Source organism: Fopius arisanus, unplaced genomic scaffold (genome assembly GCF_000806365.1).
Source record: "Fopius arisanus strain USDA-PBARC FA_bdor unplaced genomic scaffold, ASM80636v1 scaffold00207, whole genome shotgun sequence".
NCBI classification, from domain to species: domain Eukaryota; kingdom Metazoa; phylum Arthropoda; class Insecta; order Hymenoptera; family Braconidae; genus Fopius; species Fopius arisanus.
The window spans coordinates 129,011-129,848 of NW_011887946.1; the positions used below are offsets into that span (position 1 = coordinate 129,011).

Below are 838 nucleotides of genomic sequence, written 5' to 3' on the forward strand. Positions count from 1 at the left end.
GATGCTAAAATTCCTGAATCGCGAATGTTAATGTTATTTTCTGCGTTACGAAATTGGTATTCACTGAAATTGAAAAATTCAAAAATTTCAAAAAAGTATCAGGGGAGCATGTAAACGGAGGAGGTATTCACTGAAATTTGAAAATTCGAAATTTTCAAAAATGTATTAGGGGAGCATGAAAATGGAGGAGGTATTCACTGACATGTGAAAATTCGAAATTTTATAATAAAAAAAAAAACTAATTTCGTAACGCCTAAAATAACGTCAACCGGTCCCTCTGACAGCGGGACTGCTACTGAGGCAGTTACCGAGTCGGCTGACGTGTAGAGGCGCCCCACCATTGCGAGCGGCCCCCACGCACCCTTGGGGTGGGGTACTACGATGGGCTAAAGTAGAGGGGGTGTGAGTGTCCCCACCAGCCTCGTAGTACACCGCCCAAGAGAGGGGGCAACACGCAATGGTGGGGTACATACCCGTCGGCCGACTCGGTAACTGCCTCAGTAGCAATCCAGTTGTCAGAGGAACGTGGTGAACCTCGTTTTCGGCGTTACGAAGTAAGTTTTTGTTTTTTATTATAAAATTTCGAATTTTCACATGTCAGTGCATACCTCCTCCATTTGCATGCTCCTCTGATACTTGTTCAAATATTTCGAATCTTCAAATTTCAGTGAATACCTCCTCCATTTTCATGTTCATCTGATACATTTTCAAAATTTTTTAATTTTCAAATTTCGGTGAATACCACCTCCATGTTTATGTTAATTTTTTTCGATTTAGAAAAACTCGATTTTGTCGCGTCCTATGCGTCCTAGCGCAAAAATACGCCCAGATTCGTTTA

General features: G+C 41.5%; 1 protein-coding gene across 1 annotated transcript in view; it reads right to left on the minus strand.

Annotated features, from left to right (window-relative positions):
• The window catches only part of mRpL32 (mitochondrial ribosomal protein L32), a gene marked incomplete in the record, with an annotated part of 7,632 nt that extends 7,533 nt beyond the window's left edge, over window positions 1–99 (minus strand). The window contains 1 exon segment of the mRNA XM_011314743.1: window positions 1–99.
• Window positions 100–838: the final 739 nt, after the last annotated feature.